This window comes from Bidens hawaiensis, unplaced genomic scaffold, assembly GCF_021521415.1.
Source record: "Bidens hawaiensis isolate Kalapana, Puna unplaced genomic scaffold, B.hawaiensis_p1.1 tig00032179_1, whole genome shotgun sequence".
Classification (NCBI taxonomy): domain Eukaryota; kingdom Viridiplantae; phylum Streptophyta; class Magnoliopsida; order Asterales; family Asteraceae; genus Bidens; species Bidens hawaiensis.
The window spans coordinates 140,529-167,498 of record NW_027495477.1 but is presented as its reverse complement, the minus strand read 5'-3'; the positions used below and the strand labels follow the sequence as shown (position 1 = coordinate 167,498).

Genomic DNA, 26,970 nt, shown 5'->3' with positions numbered 1-26,970 from the left:
TTGATGAGAGGCAAGACGAATAAACCAGACATATGAGAAAAAGATTGGGGAAAGCAAGTTTGACATGTTTATTATATTTTTGTATGGAAATAACTTTTTAATGAATTTGTGCTTATAACTTGGTAGTTCTAAATAACTTGGTTTAATTTGGTTTCATTATAGTTTGTTGCTTATACGTTCTATCATATTTTTTATGGAAAAGACAGTGAAATCTTGGCTTAATTAGATGAGTTTGTGATTATACGTTCAAGGGTAGAACTAAATAACTTGGCTTAATTAGATATTGCTTATACGTTCTGTCATATTTTGTATGAAAAAGACAGTGAAATCTTGGCTTAATTAGATGAGTTTGTGATTATACGTTCAAGGGTAGATCTAAATAACTTGGCTTAATTAGATGTTGCTTATACGTTCTATCATATTTTGTATGGAAAAAGACAGTGAAATCTTGGCTTAATTAGATGAGTTTGTGATTATACGTTCAAGGGTAGATCTAAATAACTTGGCTTAATTAGATTTTGCTTATACGTTCTATCATATTTTGTATGGAAATGACAATGAAATCTTGGCTTAATTAGATGAGTTTGTGATTATACGTTCTAAGGTAGATCTAAATAACTTGGCTTAATTAGATGTTGCTTATACGTTCTATCATATTTTGTATGGAAATGACAGTGAAATCTTGGCTTAATTAGATGAGTTTGTGCTTATACGTTCTAGGTAGATCTAAATAACTTGGCTTAATTATGTTGATTATACGTTCTATCATATTTTGTATGGAAATGACAGTGAAAACTTGGCTTAATTAGATGAGTTTGTGCTTATACGTTCTAGGTAGATCTAAATAACTTGGCTTAATTAGATGTTGCTTATACGTTCTAAATATATTAAAACATAGAAAGTTATCACAAAAGCTAACACATTAAACATAAAAACATATTACATAAAAAAACATAGTTTTGACAAAAAGTCACAAAACACATCACACATTAGAAAAAGAAAACATACTACAATTATTGGGTAAAAACACAGAAAACACAGCTAATCCAAATTTATTACATAATAAACTTGAGAAACTCGGTCTTCAAATCAAGAGAGCAATTGAGAAGTTTTATCGCCTTACACAGATCTTTCAACTCATCCACCTCCTTTTTCCCTGTGTCAATCAAAAGGAAAGCTCACAGATAGTTAATAGTACTACCTGGCATGTCAGCAGTCTTGATAAACTCATCATGTAAAGCAGCACGATTCTTGATATCTTCCTGGATCTGAGCTTGATTCTGTTTCAACAACAGATCCTTAGCTGATGAAGAAGATAACGATGAAGATGATGAATCCATATCTTGTGGAATGATTTTTGTGTGGTAAATTGAAAAGGAGTGGTTGAAAATAACTAGATAAAAATAAAGGTATAAGACAGTAAATGAAATTTATTGGGAACAGTAAGAATCTTTCAAAAATATCACAAATTATTTTAAAGGTACATGTTCTTACACGTTCCAAAGTCAAAAAATGACATATGCATGTAATTATGAAGTTACACGTTCTCACACGTTCTAATGAATGGCAATTTGAAAAAAAAATTGAAAGATATATGTAATTAATCCGTAATAACTTTTGTCAGATTTTAAAGTAATTATGTTACTATTACAAGTTCTAACAAGTTCCATCAAAATGTCAGTTTTGAAAAAACACTTAAACGTTCTCATACGTTCCATCAAATGCCATCTTGAGAAATAGACCAAAAATTAAAACTACTGAAATGACAGATGCTATATGTTAAAACACTAACCAGTTAATAAATTCTAAATAAAAAATAAATTAACAATTTCTTTAAATAATTTCAAATATTAACAATTTCTTTTATAATTTATCTATCTGACAAAGCTATGATTACATTAGACGTCCTTATACGTTCGAAAGATTCTCACTGTTTGAAAGCAGTGACAGATTATACTGAATTGATTAAAAATTGAAAACTTTGGTAATGTAATCATGGCTACTAAGCTATTAAATCTAACTAGATATAATTATACTGAATTCAGATAACTTGGGCTATAAAAAGAGAGCTAACACAACACACCAAAAACACAAAACAAAAAAAATTGAAAAAAAAAATGGATTCTGGAAATGTTACTGTGAAGAGCATTTTCCGATCAAGAATCAACATTGAGCTTGCTAGAGACTGTGATCGGCTACGAGTGGTTGAAGAAATTAAAGGGAGTGTGAATGATGAAGCAACAAAAAACAATTCTCTGTACCAAGAAGTTCTCAAGCACCCTGATAGCAGCTTCAACAAAGAGGCAACAACCTACCTGGAAAAGCAGGCTTCATGCTATGGTCAGCTTCATGATGTTCTGGAGAAAACAGCTCACAAGGTGAAGGTGAATAAGAGAGTCAAGCGTGAAGATGCTCAAGGGATCATTGACAACAACTAGGGTTCGGGATGACAGCTTGTGTTGTGTTGTGGTGTGGTGATGGTGTGATGTGGTGGTGTAGTAGTTTAAAATAAGTTTGTAAATAGGTTATTTTGAAAAGTCTCTAGATGTGGTCCTCTTTTGTAACCTCGGTGGAACATGGTTTAATCTATCAACGGTTTTTATTAAGTATTATTCACCCAGCTTACACGTTCCAGTATACACAAAAAAACTTATACGTTCCAGAAAAATAAAAACATAAAAAAGTTTAAAAAAAGAAAATATGAACAAAACAAGAACACTTAGAAAACTATTCTTCTCGAAGTTGAGGACAAGTTCGGTTGTTATGACCCTGTTGATGACAAACTTTGCATTCCCTATATTTTTTGCCAGATCGACTTATAGCTATCTCTTTCTGTGATTTAATCCGTGTATGCGACCCGCGACCCTTGTTTTTTATACCACTAGGCACACGAACTGTCACCTCATTTGGTTGATCATAACCTAGAATAGCATAAAACCTATCCCTTTTTGATAAATGAGTTCTTTTGTATCTTGTCTCATCAGCTTGTTTGATCATTATATTCATTTGATCCCTGACTTTGATTAACTCATCAACATCATTTACATAACTATTTATGAGATACTCTCCAGCCAATGTTATTTCCCTTGAGATCTCTTTAACTTTTAAAAACTTGTCATTACCGAAACTTGAAATAGGAGCAGTTCTAGGATTAAGACCAGCATCTCTCTTCCAACGGTCCACCATGTACTTTTTTGGAAATCTGGTAACTCTGAACAAATTTAAAATATAAAGGCTGTGACGACATAATAATCCATAATGTTCAAATCTTTTGCATTGACATGAAATAGTCGAGTCAATTCCGTCCTCACCTTCCTTCTTAAACAAAACCTGACACAAAATATATAAAAATACTTTACACATTCTGTAAAAAATCATAAATAAAAATCATTTTAAACGTTCTACAACGTTCTACCAAAAAAAATAAAAAAAAATAAAAATTTGTTTAACTATTTCATACCTCCAAACAGCCTGGGACATAAGCATTAAAGTCAAATACAGAAAACCTCACACAATCTTCTTCAGTGGATTTCAAGCATGCAACACCACTTCTAATATGATACATTTCATCTTGAAAATCATTAAAAATAGCCTTTGTATACATCAGCTCTGCTTCCTTCTCAAACGGATTTGAACTAACCGGATCTGGATGCGTGTACCTTGTATCATGATCATTTTTCCTACCATTGTGCCTTTGAATCTCCATACAATGATCAAAATGACTAAATAACTCAACTAGTGATAATTGTGAGTTAGAAACTTGACAAAAAAAATGATTTTCACTTTCTGATCTCGATGTAGTTCTCATAAGACCAGACAATGGTTCATCCATATAGTACGCGAGGATCCAATCATATCTCATTTCAAACATGTCAGACAACCATTTATTTGTTTCGAGATCATATTCCTTCATTATTAGTTTCCATTACGTCTCGAATTCAGATTGAGAAATTGCATCCGTCCAAACAATGTCACATATTTTGCGTTTGAAATCTTCATTGTTACAAAAGGCAACACCAACCTGATGTTGGAAAATTAAAAATTTGTTAAATCGGTTAATATCAGAAAACAATGGGTATATACAATCTTATACGTTCTACACTCATAACTGTTGCAGACAAAAAAAATACAAAAACTGATACATCCTAAAAAAAATGTTTATACGTTCTGACACGTTTTGTAAATATATGCAGCAATGTTTATACATTATAACACGTTCTAACACATATGCATAATGCTTTAAAATACGATAAAAATAAAGTTACCTTGTCAGCAAGTTTTTTAATAATGTGCCACATACATAACCGATGTCTCGAATTTGGTAAAACAAGGGAGATTGTTTGCTTCATTGCAGGATCTTGATCAGTAACAACCACCTTTGGGGAAATACCAAAAGAATCAAGAAAAACTTTCAAAATCCATGAATAAGATTCGATAGATTCGGACGATAATAACGCAGCACCAACAGTAACAATCCGATAGTGATTATCAATGGCAGTAAATTGTACAAAAACCATATTGTACCTGAAAAAACAAATTAATATAAAAACTAATTAAAAAAATGTGTAAAAATATAAAAAAGTAAAAAATAATTGTATCAAAATTGACATACTTGTTTGTCTTAAATGTTGCATCAAATGATATAATATCTCCAAAAGCCAAATAATTTTTCTTTGAAATATCATCAGCCCAAAACAAACGATCTAACTCACCGTTAGTATTAACTGTATACTCAAACAAATAACCATCACAACGGTTTTTCTTCCCGCTTAATCTTTGAACAACCATTTCAGCGTCATACTCGCCAATATAACAAGTTAAACTCTATTTGAAATTCTTACAATCATCTTTTGTAGCCCCAACTTCCTCAAATCCTCCATACTTTGTCCTCATAATATTAAACGCCTTAACAGGGCCCAAATTCAATGTTGACATCTCATATATAATATCTTGTTGTACATGAGTCAACTTTCTATTTGATCGAACAAAATGCATATCATTTGCATGCACCATTTCATGATTATGTCCTTTGAAAAAATCATTTATTTCAAACCCCAACCCATCAACAGATTTTAGAAAAATTTGAGCTCGACAACCACACCTAATTGTTGGTCTCTTCCTTCTTTTATAATACGGTCTGCTGGAACGATCTTTTTCAGCCATAGAATCATAATTATTTGCTGGCTTGTGACCTTTCGAACACGTAAATTATTTAGACTTTAATAAACCCTCATTCATGTACGAGCCTCCTTTACGAACACAAAAACCAGCTTTCTTTGCATATTCACAATAGAAATCATATGCATGATCAACAGATTCAAAAACCATTCCTTTTTAAGGTTTGCAAGATGCATTAACTTGAGGTATAACAAGATCTAATGAATGATCTGATAAAAGAAAATTCAATCTAATACATTCTTATACGTTCTATTATGTTCAAAATCAAAAAAACAAAAACTCATATTCACAATTTGCTATGAAAAATAATTTTCAAATACACAAAAAATAAACGTTCTTATACGTTCTAATATAAAAAAATCATTCCTACTCGCGATTTGATATTAAGACAAATAATTTTATGTCTAAATCGATTCACAAAAATTTGGCACCTATACATAAACACAAAACATCAATCATATAATATACAAAACATAAAAAAACTAAAAAAATGATCAAATTAACTTATCAGTCCATAAAACCTATAGTATACAACGAAAAAACATCAAAAAAATATCCTAATCACAAAAACTTGCCTAAAACATATACGTTCTAATGCGTTCAAAATCAAACAACAAAAAAACCTTCCCGTGAATTGCTATTACGACACATAAATCTGAAGTTAATTCGAATCACAATTACTAAACACCTATAAAAACACATAAATTCATAAAAATTCATAATCGATCGTAAAGTCATCAAAAAATTAACCTAAAAACCTAAAAAATCTAGTCGATTAAACCTATAGTGTACAGCTAAATACATAAATAATTGATTAAAACTAAAACTAAAATAAACTTACTTTGATGATCGTAATACATGACGATAAACAAATCAACGATACCGTCCAGTCAATCGAATAACAAAAATCGCCAATTCAATTATTAATTAGTTTTTGGATACGTGATCAAATTTATAATAAACGGTTTATAATACAGGCGCGATCGATTTTGAAAAGTAATGTAAAAAGACAAAAACACCCCTTATGGGTACTTAACTAATCAGATTAATTAAATTGGAAATCAACGATAGGAAATCTATCGTACGTAATGTATGATAACCAATTTTTGTATTGGATCCTTTATCTATCTATATATATATATATATATATAACATAATTACATATTATAATCTCTTTAATTCAACCAAATTTAATCATACACATTTTCAGTTCTTTGATAGTATACACAAGTACACTAGTACAAATCTATTTCTATGTGCCGAAAAGAATTTGAAGCGGTGTCAACAAAAACCGCTTCAAATGAGTTTGAAATTTATTTTTTTTTCTTTTCTTTATATTAGCGGTGGAACCCAAAAGGGTTTCTCCTAATATAGGGTGCATAGAATGGTATCGGGTTGGGCTCGGCTTGGTCTCAGGACTGCTAGGAATACTACCTCAGGTTCCTCGGACCAACAAAATTTAGCATGTTTCGAGTTTGCCACCCCAAAGCTCCCTTTTGATGATTCAACCGTCATAAGAAACTTAACCTTTTAAAGTTAGGACTTGCAAGCACACATCTACCTTTCCTCACCTAGTACTAATCAAGGCCTTTTTATATGCAACAAAATAAACGAACTAAAGAAACTAACTAGAGTTTATCACCACTAAGCTACTACCTAAAATAACATGCTTAAAACAAAACAGTTAAAGTAAATAATGCCATAAAAATTGATGCATTAGCTAGCCCACGACTCCATATTATGCATGCATGGTGGACGAGGGTTAAAGTGATTGGGCACGTATCACTAATTGCATTTACATAAAATCTTACCCTAACATAACAAAGAAGCTCCAACTTCCAAGGTGGATAACATGGTCCATATGACAATTACGTGATAGAAAAAAAAATAATATAACACGACTAGGAAATTCATAAATGGAAAGAACCTAAATTTCAAAGTTCAAACCATCGTAACTTTGCCATCATTGCCAACTAGCCTAAGCCCATAGGCCCCATGTTATTACATTAAGGTAGAGGTGCACAAATCGGGTTTTTTAAATACCCGGGTTCGGTTATAGAACCGGGTTCGGGTATGACCGGGTACGGGTATGACCGGGTACGGGTAATAGTCGGGTCGGGTTCGGGTCGGATATTGTCTCTAAAAACCATACCCTATGCATCGGGTTCGGGTCGGGTATAGAAACGGGTATTCTAAAACCGGGTATTTGAATACCCTATTATCGGATATTGGAAAAACCCTATTTACGGGTTTTTTCGGGTTTTTTTCCGGTATTTTTTTGGTATAGATTGGATTTTTTAAAAGTTTACACTTTTTAGAGATATTTTTTGGGTATTTTTAAGGTATTTTTCGGGTATACATTGGGTATTTGAAATACCCGGTTTCGGGTATTGGAAAACCCCGGTTCCGGGTTCGGGTATTACCGGGTACAAATCGGGTTTTCGGGTATTACCGGGTACAAATCGGGTCCGGTTCGGGTTCGGGTTTTAGTGCAAAAATGCATACTCTATCCGTACCCTACGGGTAGGGTTGGGTACGGGTTCGGGTATTAAAAACCCGGGTATTAGAAAAACCGGTTCCGGGTATTTATTTCGGGTCCGGTTCCGGGTTCGGATTTTTTGTGCACCTCTACATTAAGGTACCTTAGCCCATATATCAGGCCCAACTTTCTCCATTTAGATTTTAGAGAAGTACAATTTCTACTCTCCCTTTAATTTCAAATAAAAATTAGATCTTTTTCGTTTAATATAAGTTCTACGGTTCTACCCATATTTTTATATATTATTAAACATCCTCATTTGTTTTCATAACTCACGAATTAATTAAGCGAGTATAAGAATAGGTAGCCATTTATGTTCGTATATCTGGTGAAAAAATGGACTTTCTAGGATAAGTGAATCTAATACTCAAATCTGATCATATACCATTTAATAGGAGAAAGAAAAAGAAAACACATTCGTTAGGATAAATGACTGTAAAAGATAAACTCGAGTAATTGCTTTGGAACGAAGGTTGACAAGTATCATGTTCAACCCCCATCCGTGTACCGTTGACTTGCTTCAGTTTATAAAGTTGACCTGTTCAGAAGTCATACTGTGTTCATGTTGACAAACATGGGATTTTCGTATAAGGTTTGATATGACCATGTTAAAATAAGTTTAGTAAGGTTTTATAAGTGACTTAATTTCATAAAGAAGTTGCAATCTGCACAAATATTTAAGCTAAGTAACTCAAAACTTGATGGAAAACAATGATTTTAGATAACTTTAGATGACTTACAGCAAGAAACTAGTTATGCTTACAAACATCAAAAATGCAAACAGCGAAATTATATATAACAAGGTTATTGTAGTATCTATAAACGGTTAAACCCGACAGTCAAAAATCATACAGCTTCCCGTATCAAGTTGAGCAATCAAGATTAAATCAAGTACCAATTTTGATACAAACAGATTATGTTGCTGCTAAGTTTTCATAACTGGAACTTGATCTCATACTATACTCAGCGACAAGCTTTGCAAATGAGGATGATTTATCTTCCAGCAACTTTGTTGGGGAATCATATTCGTCAACCAGACCTGCATACCGAAGAAAAATAAATTACTTAGATCAAGATTTTAATCGCACAGATGACACAACATACACCGAAGTTTTTACAACAAACCTTGTTCTAGAACCAAAGCCATGTCACTATCGAGCACAGAGGTAATACGATGTGCGATCATTATTACAGTTGAGTCGGTGAAGTGTTTCCCGAGTGTTTGTTGAATCATTCCATCAGTTGCAGTGTCCACTGATGCGGTAGCCTCGTCAAGTACTAAGACTTTGGTCTTTTTGAGTAGCACACGCCCGAGACAGACCAGCTGCCTTTGACCAACGCTCCAGTTCTCTCCATTCTCGGTAACTATGAAGTTTAATTTTTAGGAAAATTTTTAAAGTTAAATATAAGAAAAAGAACTGATGCAAATACTCTGAGCCATACCTGGTGAGTCAAGCTTCCCTTCCTTACTCCTTACTTCGTCGCCAAGTTGGCACTTATCAAGAGCCTGAATTAACAAATATAGTTAAGTTAGATTATACTATTATAGCACCATAATTATAGTTTGAATACATTCAAATGGATAATTTGTAATTTAACTACCTCCCAAATCTGATCATCTGTGTACTCTTCAAGGGGATCCAAGTTGCTTCGGATAGTCCCTTCAACCATGGTTGGATCTTGAGGAATTATGCTCAATCTTGAACGAAGATCATGAAGTCCGATTGTTGAGATGTTGATCCCATCTATCAAAATCTGCCCAGCCGCGGGCTCCACAAGACGGAAGAGAGTTTGTATTAGAGTTGACTTCCCGCTGCCAGTTCTTCCTACTATTCCAGTTTTCTTTCCCCCACTGAAAGTGCACGTAATACCTCGCAACACAAGTGGCATATGTGGTGCATACCGAACCTTTCAAAAGAAAACCATTCAATTAACAATACTGAAAAATTTAAATAGCTGACAGATAAGTGTAGGATTTTAGACTTTTAAGTACCTCCAGATGCTGTATATCAACTTCACCCTGTGACGGCCACTGATCATCAGGCCTGTTTGATTCTATAACAAGAGGAGGCTCACTCGGGATCGAGGAGTACTGGAATATTCTTTCAACTGAAATAATTTTGTTTTCGAGGTTGGTTAAAGTCCATACCACCCATCCTTGTAAGGTGTTCAAAGTAAGCCCGTAAGTAGCAGCCAATCCAGCAATACTTGGATCAATGTATCCCTCCAGGATAGAAATCAAGAAAATTAGAAACACAGCAAATGTAAACGAAGACAGCATATCCAAATGTATGCCCAACCATTCCATAGCTGCGGCAGCATGAAACTTTGGCCTTAAAAAATCATCACTCAGTTTTAGATTTGTTTCCTGGAATCTGGCTTGTTGATCAAAGCTTCTAATGGTTATTGATCCCGATATTGTTTCAGAAAAATTCTGTATAACTGGACCTTTACAAACTCCAACTAGCCGGGCCATTTCTCTTGCTGATAGCAAGTAATATTGCTGTAACCATATGCACAGTCCCGCAACTGGAATGAAAATAATGATCACCTGCCAAGCACATTGTGACATAACCGCAATGATGCCAAGAAGTTGAAAGATTGCAAACACAAATGATGCAATTTGGTAAGGAATTTGCAAGTCCACCGCACTTTGGTCTGTAGATGCCTATAAATATTAAATAAAACATTAAAATCTTAATACAAACACGTATTTATTGTAGAGAAAGGACTTTTTCTTACTCTATTTAGTATTCGTCCGCTTGGAGTTGAGTCAAAGAAAGACATGGGTGACCGGAAAATGGCCAAGTGCATTTGGTGGAAGAGAATAGAGGCGGCTTTATATGCAACAGTTGCAATAAGCAAGCCTCTTGCAAGTACGCATAAAGCACATCCAGCAGCTAAAGCGACATAAACAATGATCAGTGTTGTGCCGGTAACCGGGGCTGGGTCACTTGCTGACACTGGAGATGCCCAAGCCATCCAGTAATTGCTTCCGATTTGAAGTATTTGGAAGAGGATTACTGCAAACACTACAACTGGTGCGAGTGCCCCACCGTAAGCTGTTATGTATTTCCATTAAACTGAGAGCCCGACTCTTCCTTTTTCTCGTTCTTCTTCTTGAACAAGTTGCGCCTTTGAAGCCGAGGAATCGTCTGGTTTACCGTTTTGACCATCGTTTGTAGTCTCCTTCGAGCTTTCTGTTTGTTCTTGGACAGTGGTCCCCATGGAATCAATGGCTGATAATGCTTCTTTATGTGCGCCTACAAGTTCCATAAAGTCGCTTCCAGAATTTAAAATGTCGTTATACTTTCCGGCTTGTGTGATCCTTCCATCTCTCAACACCTAATTGTAATGTTATATCAAGTGAGATAATTAATTCATATGTACAAATGAAAAAAAAAATAAAAAACTAAACTGTAAACAAGAAGGCAGTTTTCTGGTTTCGGGCCAGCAGCCAGCCTAAAATTCATCTCTAAAAGTGTATGTAAAATGGAAGCTCAAATGTGCAAACTAAATGAAGCTAAGAATTAGATAGCTAACCAGGATAAGATCTGCAGCAGGTAAGAACTCTACTTGATGTGTGATGTAAATCACCGTCTTCGAGTCCAAAAATTGCAGCATGCATTCCTGTCATTCCAAAAAATACAGAATGCATATTTAAATAATCTGATTAAAATCTTTAAATATGCTAAAAACACAAACAAAGCCACTTACTTTGAACAGATGACTTCCTGTATGAGCATCAACAGCACTAAACGGATCATCAAAAAGATAGATATCAGCATCTTGATAAAGAGCCCGAGCTATTTGTATCCTCTGCTTTTGACCCCCGCTCAGATTGATCCCTCGCTCCCCAATTACCGTTTGATCACCAAACAAAAGGATTTCAAGATCTTTCTTCAAAGAACAAGCTTCTAGAACCTTTTCATACCTCTCTCTATCCATCTCCCTACCAAACAAGATATTGTCTTCGATCTTTCCACTTTGAATCCATGGAGATTGAGCTACATATGCCTTTGATCCTTCAACTTTCACACTTCCTGATATCTTTGATATCTCACCCAAAATACAAGACAGTAAGCTCGACTTCCCTGACCCAACGGTCCCACAAACCGCAACCCGCATACCATGATTCACTCTAAGGTTTATATCTTTCAAAGTCGGGTTAGAAGATGCACTTGGATCCCAAGAAAAGTTACCATCTATGATCTCAACAGCGGTTTCAGAACTACCTTGTAAAACCCTATAAACAGCACTAGAATCGATGTCGTTGAGGCGAAGATAAGTGGCAATTCGATCAAGTGAGACTTTAGTTTGGAAAAACATTGATATCGAGTCGGGGAGATTGTAAATCGGCTCTTGAAGGATCTTGAAAGTTGCAAGTGCTGAAAGTACTTTCCCTGATTCAAGTGGGATACCAAGAAATAAACATGTTGCAAAAGTGGCCACTGCAACAACAATTGGAGCACCCCAGAAGATAAAAGAAGACATGGATAAAGTATAAATGTACTTCTTCAATGCACTTTGTTCTTCATCTCTAAGTTTGGTAATTTTGGACAAAAACTTCATTTCCCAACCTTGAAGTTTAAGAATCCTCATGTTCCTCAAGATTTCAGATGTTGACTTCATCCGTTTATCTTTGAATTTCATCAACTCATCTTGAAGCTTTTCTTGTATGCTCCAGAGTGGAAGATTGGCCAACAACACAACAATTGTGGCGATTAATGAAGCAATGAAGGCTAGTCCTAAGTTTTTATATAGAAGCCATAACGCGACCCCCACTTGAATAAGAACTAGCCAAAAATCATGCATATACCAAGCATATTCGTCTATTCTTCCCGCATCAACAACCATGAAGTTGATGATTTCGCCACTTGAGTTCCCTTGCTTTGACTGGCCGGAGATGGTCAACCCCTTTTGGTAAATCATGGCAACAATGGCAGATCGCGCTCTCATTCCAGCTTGTTGGAGCTTGAAGTACCAATGTCGTTGTGTGAAACACCCTATAACCTTGGCAACAAGGAATGCAGCCACCAAAACAAAACCTTGGTTTTTGTAATCACGTTGTCCGTTTAAGTATTGAACAAATTCTTCTATGGGGTAAGGACCGACAAAACTAGTCAACGAAGATACTAAAGCGAGTATTCCTGTGATGACGACTTCTTTCCAAATGATGTACAACAAGGCTTTCGTGAGACGGAATGAAGTGATTTGATTACTCCCATTGCTTAAAGACTCTACTTTGTTTAACAAAACAGGATAAACTTCTTTCGCACTATCTATTTTTGCAAGCTGGGGGACATCTTCAAGGTCTAATGCTTTTTTGTTGCCTTTTGCAATTAGAGAATTCATCCAAGAAAATGTAACCAAGCTAAGGAAACTTGCATTTTCGTAAGTTGATGCAACTTCAGCTCTAGACACACCAGAATTCAAAAGGGGTTCTTCAAGATTATTAGTTTGGGATTCGTCCTCGGTTTTGTGGGACAACCCCACAAAACAAAGAAACAAACCCATGATACTAGACACGGAATCAGAAACAAAGAACATAGGAATTGAATCATGGGCTCTTTTGTAGTAAACATAATCTACCACAACAGAATAACAAGAAACTGTAAAGAAAAATACCCACCAAACCCTTACGACGGCCGGGTATTTTCTAGTTATCGTCGACGAATTTGAAACAAGTGTGTGCAAATAAACGGAAACAAATAACCAAACAAGTGTTCCAAGAACAGCATGCAAAAGGGTTACAATCTTTTCATCAGTCCACCCATTTCTATACCAATAAAAATTGTTCAAGAAGCACAAAACAAGATTAAAGAGTGAAAGAACAATAGAACAAAACAAAGTTTGTTTGTAAAACAAACACTTAGAGCTTTGTTTAGGAACCAAAGTTGGATCAATCTTGAATCTTTTCCAAACCCAAGAGATTAACATGAAAATCAAGAACATAAATTGTATGGAAGCCACAAACCCATGTAGGAAAATAGGGTTTATCAAAGGGTTCATTTCAGAATAATAATAAGAATAAAACATACCGAATCTTGAAAGATGTTCTTGTGTTTCGGGGACTTTGAGGTAATCAGTTATCACTCACTCGTACGTGCAATAATGAGTCAGAAAGCAAGAGTGATGATATGGGGTTTTGGGTTTATGGGTGTGTGTTTTATAGTCGGTTTTTGAATGATGAAAGTGAAGGTTGGGAGAGTCAAATATGGGTTCTTGAAAATAAGCGTCGTAGCCAAGGATCGGGAGATGGGGACATCGTTGAAGACAATGGGGTTTTTTATTGGTGAATTAAATACTTTAAAGTTTGTAATTCGAAAGATTCTTGTGATAATATTCACTATAAGATAACAAAAAGGTGCCCAACCGCTTAATATAGTGATGATATCTTTTAGAAGTTTTCAACATGTGTTGATCAATTTGTGACATTCGCTAATTACCAGTAAGTGAGCAAACCCTAATTTGTCTTTCGGTGTATCTGTATTTTTGTTTTTAGATCGTATATTTGTAATCACTAACATCACCACCATTCTTCCCTATTCAAGTTTTCAAGTTTCTTATGATTATTAGGGTTATGATGACATGTAAGTTGCTTAATTAGGGCTTAGATAGTACCCTGCAGTGTTGAAATTGATTTAATCGGGATTACTTGAATCATATCATGCGTATGCTTCTTTTAATGTCTCCACTAAATTATCTATTTGGCTGTAAATTTGTTTACTTGATCAAACAACCATTAAGTATGTCTATGAGTATGCTAAACGATTAAGTGTGGGTTAACTTAATTTGTATGGTTTATCATATTACATAGTTGTGTCACTGTGTGGGTTATGTATGGGCCATGTGCCCTATCTGTTTGGTGAAACTGATTCACTTGGCAGACTCATGATTATATATTGGTGAGTAAATGTTGTAGATTGTAGTTGGATATATTCTTACCACTTTATGTCTTTCGCCTATAGTAAGCGTCTTTGTGTTGTAGTTAAGTTAAGCTGTTGTTTTTTGTGTTTCTAAGCTGTTTTGTCATGTATACATGGATGTGTATACATGTGCAACTATTATTCACACACGGTGACATGAGTAAGCATAAGAAACTATTACCGAGTCTAAATAAGTATGATAGCATCACATGGAATTGCATAATAGGTTTGTTTAGATGGGTCTGCCTTGGTAATCGAGTTCAAGTCTGGTGGTTTCGGGTCAGTTCAAGTATTCGATTACAGTTATAAACAACACCGAGTTAAAATATAAAGGGGGGGGGAGGATTAGGATAAATAAAAAACAACACCAAGTTATGATTACATAACATGAAATTGTATAATAGGTTTGTTTAGATGGGCCAGGCTCTTCCGGGTCGGTTTCAATAATCGACTTCGCTTAAAAATGACCACGGGTTAAATATAATTTTGATATATATATATATATCAAAATTTGGATTGAATCCTAGATAAACCACATCTTCTATGATAAATATATATACTTTCATAGTCTTGCTAAACATGCTCCAGTTTGGTGGATAGTAGCAGAATTGCAACAAATATTAAAAGTCTCGGTGCATATGATCTTGAAAACATCAAATGGAAAAGCAATCCCGCTAAAGCATGCCCAAACTGCCAATGCCATATAGACGACAACAATGATGTAAATTTCTCTAATTTCCATTCCCATATGATATCCTTTGTTGCTATGAAGAGAGGTTATGCAGGCTTCAATTAATGCATATATAGAATTTTAGTGTTTTGGTTACGGGGGCAAACATGTCTTTTTGTATAACTTGCCAAAGTTTGGTTATAGAAATCTGGGATTTAGCACATTCACGGTGCGCTATAGAGGTGGAATGGTTATTCTATTTGCTGATTATGAGGTAAAAAAAAATTAAAATTAACTGTAGTAGAAGATCTCAATTAACAATCGTATTAATTTGTTGGTAACTAAGTGTAGGGTTCTGAGGAGAAACTAAATCCGAGGTTGGAGCAAATCACCTAAAGAACCTAACAAACCAAAGTCAGAGTAAGTTTATACTTTATTCCTCATTATATTGTTAATATATCTAAAAAATGGATTGGTCAATTAATATAGGATCCATACCTGTAATGTGACTGGGTGAATAATAATTCAATTAATTGTGCGTTATAATGTTTTGAATCTAAATGGGCTTTGTTTGGTGTGTGGACAACAACCTATCCATGGGGATCACTCCGGTTCGTGTTCTACTTTTTGGTGTTCATGTTTGCCTGTTGGTTGGGGGATCGTAACAGAATGATTACTCCAGTTCAAGCAAACGGTCTCCCAAGGAACAAGTCACTTACTTTGTCGTTGATTTGAGTATTTTTATGTGATTTGTTTTCAGATCAAATTGATATAATTAAATTAATAATTGTTTTATATATGGCCTTCGTAGGACCAAGTCAAACAACCATTTGGAACAACAAGTTCATCTTCATTTAGTAAGTATACGTATTTCCTTAAAACATGTTACTATGTATTTACAAGATTAAACATTGTGTCATGGTTATCAGTTGTTCAGGTTTTGACTCATCGAGTGGAGTGAACGTCTATATTTTCACTGATATGTCCTGAGATCCTGAAAACGCAGAGGTTTGTAATATTTGATTTATGGAATCTATTGTTTTAGAATTTGATTTTGTTTATTTGAGTTATATTTTGTAATTTGATTTTGTTAATATAATTTGATTGTGTTTAGGTGAAATGGAATATAGAAATGTTAAGGAAAAAAAACTAAAAGTATCCCGCGTAACACGTGGGATAAAAACTAGTGACGTTATATTGTGTTATAATTTGTTATATCATATGTTATTATATCATATTATATTATGTAAAATAATATTGTTTATATGTTATGTTATATTTTTATGTTAAAATGATATGCTATATTATTATCATTGGTTTCCAAATATACTGTTGTAATTCTAAAAGACAAAAATAGACAGTCAACTACAAATTGTTGAAAACTCACTACAATAATGATATGAATGTATTACTACAATAATGAGAACTAACTTTTAATGTGCACTTTTAATGTGCAGGATGCTTCTTTAAGCAAATTTTAAAAAATATGCCTAATTTAAACGATTAACATATCAGGAGATTATTCAAGTTTTAATCTTTTTGACTTTTTTTTGTTAAAAACCATTTTTTTAAATAGATTTTGTATGTTATTCGAATATATATTTACTAATTTATGTCAGTATACTAAACGGTAATTTAAGAATACAATATTTAATAAATTGTCGATATATAGTAAACAATAAACCTTTCAACATGTTAATACACCATCGTTGTATGGATTTTACAGCAATTTTAAATAAATAATACACTATTAGACATGTTTGTCATTGATTTAATTAAATCTTAAAAAATTGACCGTGCATAATGCTAACAATTGGTATATGAGATAGAAAACAATATTATGTTTACTTTTATATATAGCATATGTTTAATATTTAACTTTTATAAATATTGTATTTTTGTACTTTGTCTGAATGCACATTTATCACATACAAGAAATGAACATATGTGTTCATACATTATATGTATATGTACTCGTATATAGGGGCGGCCTTATAGTTATGCGGGGTGAAGCTAGGACTTTAGGTCCTCGATAAAATAAAGCCCCGATTAAAAAGTTTAAAATTTTATATATATATACCAAAAAAGGATATTAAAATTAGTTTAATGAGAAAACACCATAAGTAGTTGTTTCAGTGGCTGAGGTACAAGGCTTCCGCCTTCAAAAGGTTTTCTAGACCCGGGTTCGATTCTATTACGATGCAAGTGTTTTTTTTAAGTTTTTTCTTTGTTCTGGTTTATTGAATGAGATTCTAATTTTTCCCTAGGCCATGTTTATACAACTTTTTTTAATTGTTGTTGGGAAATATAGAAGAGAGTTTGGTGCTTTATATATTCCTTTTATTTGTATTATATAGATCAAAGTCCTTTTCAAATCAAAATTGGAAAAAATTTTAATTTCATATATGAAACACAACAATCGTTTAATTTATAAATTCTATAATTGCATCTCTCTAACTTTCGGTAAGACCCTGATTCTTTTTTTTTTTTTTTGCTCTAGGCCCCAAAATGGTTGGGCCGCCACTGCTCGCATATACCCAAATTTTTACATTTTTAAACAGTAAAGAGATAAAATAAAAGAAAAGGTAAGGATAAATAAGTAAATCATGATTTTATTCAATTTTATCTCGATACATTGAAGTGACAATATTAGGGAGTGACCTTCTCAATATATACCATTAATTCTAAACATAATGTGGTTTTATCAATAAATATTCGTTAGATACAAATAGTAATGAATTTAAAAGATACAATATTTAAATATTGACAAATAAATAGTATTATAGAATTACTATATTTAAATAATTAAAAAAATTTGAAGGATTAAGAATTACCATATTTAAATAATTGAATTAATAATTAAGTAATTTGTGAGGATTAACGTGAGCGCGACTAGGGCTGAGCAAAGTTCGGTTCGGTTATTAGGCGAAACCGAAACCTAAGTAATCGATAATTTGAATATACAAACCGTTTGGTTTTCGGTTTTACGATTTTTCGGTTTTCTGGTTATTTTCTGTTTCGGTTCGGTTATTTCTGTTTTTTTTTTATTCTGTGCAGACATTGCAAAAAAAAATGTTTAAAAATGAAAATGCATATTTTAAGCTTGTATAATAACTTATTAGAGTACCACATATATATTGAATTCAACAAAAAAAATAACAAAAATAGACACGTGTTACGTAGCAAAGGCGATAAACATTATCCAAGTAGCAAAATGAGGACTAGACTAAATGAGGACTCACCTCATATATGAGAAGCTATGGCGACAAACATTATCCAAGTAGCAAAGGAGACTCTCGGGGTAACAACAGGAAAGACAGGTGGGCATAAGGAGCTCTCCCATTGTTAAAAAGATTGTGGAAGTAGGTTTGCCATCTTAGCTTGATGTCCTGCTCCTTGACCAGTACATGTCCATCTGTATCATTTATGAACTTCACAAGTCCTAGATCTTGCCTTCTACGCTCCCTAGCTTTGGCAATCTTAAACATAGCATGTTCCCCCCTTTTTGTTTCTAAACTTTCATACATCCGTTTATACGCCGCGTTCTTTGCTTCTGCCACTGCCTTCTTCGCCTCTCTCTTGGCCGTTTTGTAGGGCTCCCTCAATTCCACTCGCTCCTCCTCATTCGTGCACCTCATAAGCTCCCTAAAACATCTTTGTTTGTCCCTTATCTTCCTAAATGAGGACTCAACTCATATATGGGAAGCTATGGCGGCAAACATTATCCAAGTAGCAAAGGAGACTCTCGGGTAACAACAGGAAAGGCAGGTGGGCACAAGGAGTCTTGGTGGTGGAATGAGGTCGTACAAGACAAGATAAGGGACAAATAAAGATGTTTTAGGGAGCTTATGAGGTGCACGAATGAGGAGGAGCGAGTGGAATTGAGGGAGCCCTACAAAAAATCCAAGAGAGAGGCGAAGAAGGCAGTGGCAGAAGCAAAGAACGCGGCGTATAAACGGATGTATGAAAGTTTAGAAACAAAAAGGGGGAACATGCTATGTATAAGATTGCCAAAGCTAGGGAGCGTAGAAGGCAAGATCTAGGACCTGTGAAGTTCATAAAGGATACAGATGGACATGTACTGGTCAAGGAGCAGGACATCAAGCTAAGATGGCAAACCTACTTTCACAATCTTTTTAACAATGGGAGAGCTTACCAACAAGAACATGACAACACAATCTCCCAACGACAACAACCGAATAATTGTTACTGCCGACGGATAACACGAGAAGAGGTTCAGACTGCACTTAGGAGGATGGGAAGGGCTAAGGCGGTTGGCCCAGACAACATACCCATCGAGGTGTGGAAGTGTCTGGGAGAGGAAGGAGTCATGTGGTTAACTAATCTCTTCAATATTATCCTCAAATCTGGTAAGATGCCAGACCAGTGGAGGAGCAGCGTCGTAGTTCCTATCTATAAGAACAAAGGAGACGCCCAATGTTGTGGTAACTACCGAGGAATCAAATTACAAAGCCATACTATGAAGCTATGGGAAAGAGTGATTGAGGTTAGACTTAGACGGGAAACCCAAGTTACAGTGAACCAATTTGGCTTCATGTCGGGGCGTTCCACCACAGAGGCAATACACCTTGTAAGAAGATTGATGGAAAAGTATAGGGAGAAGAAACGTCACCTGCATATGGTGTTTATTGATCTTGAAAAGGCATACGACAGTGTGCCAAGACAGGTGCTTTTGGAGTGCTTGGAAGGTAGAGGAGTACCGAGGAAATATATAGAGATAATTATGGATATGTATACCAGGAGCGCAACAAGTGTGCGTGCGCCCATGGGGGATACTGAGTTCTTCCCTGTAGAGGTAGGACTTCACCAGGGGTCAGCGTTGAGTCCGTTTCTTTTTGTAGTAGTCTTGGATGAGTTGTCAAAGTCGATTTAGGGCACGCTCCCGTGGTGCATGATGTTCGCAGACAATATTGTGTTACTTGCGGAGACAAATAAGATCTAAACATGAGGTTAGAGGAGTGGCGAGCAACCTTAGAGACAAAAGGTTTAAGGATTAGTCGCTCGAAGACGGAGTACCTCCACTGTGATTTTGGGGAGGTAAATGACAATGATGACACACAGATCACCATTGAAGGGCAGGTGGTACCGCAGGTAACAAAGTTCAAGTATCTAGGATCTTTTGTGCAGAGCGATGGGGAATTAGACAGTGATGTAACTCATCGAGTCCAGGTAGGATGGTGTAGATGGAAAGCGGCCACAGGTATATTGTGCGACAAGAGTTTCCCAACTAAACTAAAGGGAAAATTTTATAGGGTCGCAGTTAGATCTGCAATGCTATATGGAACAGATTGCTGGGCCATCAAGAAGGCACAAGTGCGGAAGATGTAGGTAGCAGAAATGAGAATGCTACGATGGATGTGTGGGTACACAAGGATAGACCGAATAAGAAATGTTGTGTTTCGGGAGAGATTAGGGGTAGCGAACATATCAGACAAGATAAGAGAGTGAAGATTGAGATGGTTTGGACATGTGAAGAGAAGACATTCGACGAATCCTGATAGATCCGTAGAAAACATGACTATAGAGGGGAGGAGGGGTAGAGGACGACCTAAATTGACTTGGGATGAGAGGATTAGGCGTGATTTGATAGACCTAAACCTCTCCGAGGACATGGTTGGAGATAGGAATTCTTGAAGAAGTAGGAATAAAATTAAAGATTTTTAGGGACAAATGAGCACTTAAAGACTTTTATTTACCTTATTTTGCTCACATACTATATAGTACTATTATTATTATTTTATTATTATTATTATTATTATTATATTATTATTATTACTATTATTACTATTACTATTTCATTTACTATATTTTGCCTCATACTTATGTATTACAGAGCTGAGGGTCTCTTCTGAAAGCCACCTCTCTATCCCGTTAGATAGAGGTACGGTGTGCCTACAACCCACCTTCCCCAGACCCTACTTATAGCTTTGCTGTTGGTGGGACTTAACTGGGTATGATTGATTGATTGATTGATTGATAGAGACATGTGTTACGTAGAACTATACAAATACAAAGTTGCTAAATAGAGTTTAAGATTCAACAAAATTATTCATTAAAAAGTATTATAAGTTTAGTCTCAATCTATATTCATCACCTTATTTATCTTCAAAGGTTAGTCCATTTCTCATTATCTTGATAATCTTTATCACCATCAATCGGTCCGGTTCGGTTTTTTTAAAATGAATAACCGAACCGAAATTCGTTTTTCAAAAAACAAAAATTAGTCATCGGATAATGCTTTGGTTCGATTCGATTAATTCGATTAACATTTAGAATAATATCATAGTTCATTAGTGTTATCATATTATATAAATATAGTCCTTATATTAATAATAACATAATTGATTAACATTTAACATATAATTGCATCTTACTATACTATTAAAGTAATACAAGGTTTTCACATGGCATTTAACTAGCATGTCCACATAGGCTTCCAACTCATCAATTTTTCATTTATATAATTTTCACATGTTAATTTGAAGATTAATTTTAAACATTAACTCATAGTTTAAAAAATTTCAAAATAAATGGCAATAACATCATTTATTAACTAGGTTATTAACCCGTGTACGACACGGGTGGAAATAAAAGAATCATATAACAAACACGTGTAATTTAAAACCATAACATATGCTATATACAATATTTCTGAAATATATATTTCTTTTTAAACTATACATAAGTTAACTCTTTTTAAATCAAAAAACCTTTTGAAACGACCTCGCCCATATTAAATTTAGTTATTAATTTATAAAACTAAAATCCCTAAAAATAGAAAAGTAATTTATAATAAAACGACTGTAAGTTAGGAATATATGGTATCACCATTAAATGAAAAGTTTCATATTGTAAGAGCATATATATTAGGCATTTTGTTTTGTTTTAATTTTTAAAGTAACTAAATTTGACTTTAACATCAATGTTTGACTTATCTATTGGATAAATAATACTTACATTGGAACTAAATTTATCAACAATTATCTCCAAGTCTCCAACTCATTTGTACTTTCTAACCACTACATTGAATCCACATAGCTCACGTAAATATGTTCGTCAACACCAACAATCGATTATAATAAGAATATAATAAAAATCAAAGGGCCGCGTATACACTGGTGATGAGTCAAAAATAAATTATGACCTGTATATTTGACTTTCAAAACAAAGAAAAAGAATGTTTGTGAAAAGAATTCGCATTGAGAAAATTAATGTTTGAAAAAACATGTCATTAAACATATAACTCAAATTTTTGAGTTAACTAATTTCAAACTTCTGAAATTTGAATTACTAAGTCAACATAATAAATTGTGATTAAAAAAATTAGAAAACTCAACTCAAAATTAAGAAACAACAATTAAAATTAAAATGCTAATAAAATGTGATTATGCTAAATTAATTATCTAATATTTATAATCATAATAAGTTACCTTGTTACTCATATAATAATATGATAATTTATTTTTCTAAATTTTAATTATTAAGTCAACATAATATATTTTGAGCAAGAAAAATTGGGAAACTCATTTCAAAATTTAAAAGCAACAAATCAAATCAAATTAAATTAGAAAATTAATACATCGGAAATTTATTAAGTCAAATTATATTAAATAATTAAATTAAAGTATACACAAAAGAAAAAAAAACAACTATATATATATATATATTGGTTTAATTACATAAACAAAAGCATGCCAAAACTCTACCTGTCAAAAATGACTGGCTGCAATAGTTTTAATTTAACCAATGGCTGTCTCTAATGATCTTTTGAGAAACTCAGTCAAATGATCTTTTGAGAAACTCATATGACTCACGCAAAAAATGATACGATATTTTAGATATATGAAATCAAACAAATACGTACATTATGATGACCAGTTCTTTATAGCTTTTTCCATTGTTAGCCTCAAATTGCACTAAAAATAATTACATGGTTAGGTTCATCCTGTATTACCTAGACAATCCTTCCTGGCTATTTACAAATCGATCCCTTGGCGTCACCCTTATAATAAATATATATTATTCAAGGGAAAATGTCAAACAATAATAATAGAATTTAAGTTTAAATAATAATATCATGAGAGAAATGAACAAATGTTTCACCATCAAACCAAGCAGCTAAGAAACACGAAACCATAATCCATTTAAACAAATGTATTCAACCCTGAATCGAATTCAATTTTTTTTCTAGAATGGGAAAAAACCAAAACCACCACTGAACCCTAGAATCAATTGACTCAAACTCATTTTAGCCCATCGCCCACCCTCAACCGACCCTCCCGTTTTGCCAGCCTTACTTTAGACCCATTTGATGCAATGTAACTTGTCATTCCAATATAATCCACCAAAACTAAATAGAAACGTATGGACTCACAACTTGATTTCGATGCCTTATCTTAAAAAAAATATGCATTGTACCTGGTGAAATCTTTGTTGCTTCCGCTTAACTACTTGCATCACTTATCGAGACATTAGGTAAATTGACACCCATAATGCACAAAAAATATCTTCAATGATGTGAAATTGAATCTGCGATGTGAACTTGCAAGTTACGTTGTTAGCAAAAAAATCCTATATACCTTCACATATAAACCAACTTAAGTTGCAAATTTTGTTATACTGCAAAAAATAAAAAATAAAAACTACCCAAGTGATATGAAGTGTTGAAACCATATGATGTTCGAAAAAAATACAATTTATATATATATTAAAATCATCCTAAATGCTTAGCTTAAAAAATTATGATTGTTATCAAGCTAAAGGAGTGACGGGTAATTTCGATACTCTATATTCAATTTGGTGGTGTTGTTTTTATCTTAAATCTTAATTGATTTATTTTTTTTTTGGCTAATATAGTTACATTAATTTCTTTCATTTTTGTATTGTATCGCAAACTCTATCAAACATAAATTTTGGTGTAGCAAATGTTGGTACCATAACGATTCTTTGTTGCATCCCTCCCGCGAAGCACGGGCTCTTACGCTAGTCATACAAAGGGTCATAAAAATAAAAAGTATAAGAAGTCATAATTGATTACCATGTATTAAGTGGGATTTAAATTAAGAAAATAATTCATATTTTCTCTTTTAACATGCAAGGAAAATCTCAATTCCTCCATCATTTTAAAACGTCTATAACTTTTTTCATATGACATTTAAAAAAATCACCATAATAACAAACGTTTTTTTTTTATTTTTAATGTGAGTATGACTATTGTATAAAACTAGAGGTGGGGTGAACAGTTTTTCATATATTTAAATTTTATTTTAATGAGCTAATAACTTTGTCAAACTCTTTTCACAACTTATAAAATCAAACACAAATAATTAAAGAGTTAAAGGTTAGAGATGACACAACTTATAAAATCAAACACAAAGAATTAAAGAATTAACTAATCCACTATACATCATCTCCTTGATCCTCGATCAAGAGTTTTCTTCGCTAGTCGTCTCCCTAAAATGGTACGAATCACCAATACAATCGTCACACTTTTCAAGTGAAGTGATCACCTTCTTCACCAAGCACGCTAAGTACATAGTTTTATAATTTTTCTAATCTCACTATGTCAAGATAGTCAGTCTTCTCCTAACAACTAATTAACTTTATAAAGATTGAGTTAATAACCCAATTCAAAACAACACTATATCAAGATAGTGTGATACTCTCTCAAAAATCAACTAGATAATGAATCCTCACTTGTCAAAACATTAGAACAAACTCTAGTGTTGACCCCTCAAATTACAAGTAAGATGGTTGGATAATAGCTTTGGAAAAGCTCTTCCTTTTGCTCTACAATTTAATCTCTCCTCTAGATAACTAAAGCTTGAATAGACTTGAATAACAGAAGAGATTAACTTTGAAGCGTGTATGTAAATGTTGGTGAAGACTTAGTTTGATAAGTATTTTATTTATATCCAAGCATGTGATATTCTAAGATAGAGCCTAGGCACCCAACGTCGATCCCACGGTCGCTTCGTGGACATCCAATCCACTTCCATTGGTCTTGCCAATATGAACGTTATGTGTGGTTATTGTCTTCAATTTTGACTTCGTTAGGTTGAGCCACACATGTGAGAGGCCATACCTTTCACTTCCCATTTCTCCATGGAGTGAAAACTAAATTTTGCATAAATTTGATTAAACATGCTTTAGTGACTTCAACCAAAGATCCATGCTTTGCCATCCATGGATTTGACTTCTTCATTTGATGATGTTGTGTCTTGAAGGAAAGGATTAAATAAAAGACACACCCAAAAAGGAATAAGCCTTTTAAATAATATTTGAAAGGAGCAACTTTATAGGATAGCAACCAAGTTTTAAAAATGTTCCAATTAGGTCACTCAAATTTAAAAAGTGTTTCAATAAAGTCACTCAACTTTCATATTGTATTAAATTAAATGTTTTAACATATTTTTTAGCATGTTTTGTTTTGGTTTCAATGAGGAAATCTTTTTTATCTATTTTTTGATGTTGATGTGGAGTGCTGACGTGAATTTTTATTTTTAATATAACTAACGTTTTTTCGTTTTAGAATGTAAATACAAATATTGCAAATCATCTTGTCCTCCAATAGTTTCTTAGCGCACAAAAAATCCGATGAGACTCGATTTAAAAGTTTAATGGCCTGATTTGGAAAACAATTGCACTAGTGACCTAATTGAATAGTGAAACTTGATTATTATTATGTGATATATTCCCTATTTGAAATTCAAATATTGTATATTTTTTATAAACTTATCCAAAGTTTATAAAAACTAACACCTAACTTTAAGTTGTTAATTTATATTAAGTGGATTAATCTTGTGATATTCATCTTCATGTTGGCATAGCCTTTGTAGACATGGACTTGATATCTCACTAATCTCTGATTTTTGAGTGTGCATAATCTTGATTAGGTTTTGTGATTTTTTAATTGTGACTAATGATGATCAATGACATATAGCATCAATAATGAACTAATAATATTTTATGTCACATGGTCTAATTAAGACAGTATCAAAATATTTAGGTTAATAAAAGTTTAAACAATTGTTTCCCTACAACGTTGTTTTATAAAAACTAAAACAAAAAATATGTCATCATTTATTTCTGCTTGTCATTATTTTTTTGTTCGTCATTATGTCTTTTACTAAAACCCAAGCGTTTTCGGTTCCGAGGTTTGAGGTGATAACTTGACACGAATTCGGTCGGTTTTTATTACGTGCATTACGGTACCTGAACTTAAAAACAAAAAAAATAACTATAAAAACTAAAGTGGACCAACGACCAATTTGGGGGGGGGGGGGGTCAGTAAACTTGCGCATTTGTAAAACCCGAGCTTTGCCGGTCATGGGCTTTAAATAAGTCCGCGAGTCTGCGCGAACTCGGTCGGTTTGTTTCAGGTTTGTATGGTACCGGAACTAAACAAAAAAACTGACGTTTGGTCGGTTTACATTAAATTTATTATGATAACTTAACTAAAAAATAAAATTTACCAACTAATACGATGCCACCAAGTGACCCAGTAGACCACTTGAGGCACCAAAGTTCTTCTTTATATATAGTAATAATTTAAGCAATACTTGAATATAATTAGGGTCGGTAATTAAAACTATAAATAGGGCAACAGGTTAAAAGATTAAAAACGGGTGGGT

General features: G+C 33.7%; 2 pseudogenes across 1 annotated transcript; both read right to left on the bottom strand.

Moving 5' to 3' along the window:
* Nucleotides 1–2,727: 2,727 nt before the first annotated feature.
* Nucleotides 2,728–5,328, bottom strand: LOC143583230 (protein FAR1-RELATED SEQUENCE 5-like; annotated as a pseudogene).
* Nucleotides 5,329–8,420: 3,092 nt separating this feature from the next.
* LOC143583233 (ABC transporter C family member 3-like) lies at nucleotides 8,421–14,114 on the bottom strand (annotated as a pseudogene). The gene is made up of 8 exons (XR_013144126.1): nucleotides 11,435–14,114; nucleotides 11,261–11,347; nucleotides 10,460–11,062; nucleotides 9,711–10,385; nucleotides 9,320–9,625; nucleotides 9,161–9,224; nucleotides 8,843–9,082; nucleotides 8,421–8,756 (listed from the first exon to the last, which is right to left on the bottom strand). The product of XR_013144126.1 is annotated as an ABC transporter C family member 3-like (transcript).
* Between the last annotated feature and the right edge of the window lie 12,856 nt (nucleotides 14,115–26,970).